The sequence below is a fragment of the Lupinus angustifolius genome, chromosome LG07, assembly GCF_001865875.1.
Source record: "Lupinus angustifolius cultivar Tanjil chromosome LG07, LupAngTanjil_v1.0, whole genome shotgun sequence".
Taxonomy (NCBI): Eukaryota; Viridiplantae; Streptophyta; class Magnoliopsida; order Fabales; family Fabaceae; genus Lupinus; species Lupinus angustifolius.
The window spans coordinates 13661343-13661712 of record NC_032015.1 but is presented as its reverse complement, the minus strand read 5'-3'; positions in this window follow the sequence as shown (position 1 = coordinate 13661712).

The window sequence follows — 370 nt, the reverse complement described above, 5'->3', positions numbered from 1 at the left end:
CCCTCTCGCCCAAGCGACAATTCATCTTTAAATTTCAATTAAACTTAAGCCTTCCTCGCCCAAGCGAGGCCCCTTCTCGCTCAAGCAAGACATCATTAAAATCCTGAAATTTTTTTTTTTTTTAAAATTTTTTTTTTCCGAAGTGAAACTTTTGCTCGCCCGGGCGAGGGATGTCCAGAATTTCATCAAATTCCTGGGTTTTTTTTCGCCTAAGCGAGACCCTTGCTCGACCAAGCGAGGCTTGCTCGCCCGAGCAAGGATTTGGCGCCCGGGCGAGGAGTTCCAGAACCAAAAACTTCCCCTCGCCTAGACCTCGCCCAAGCGAGAGTTTCTCGCCCAAGCGACAGGGACTTGGACAAAATACCAATTT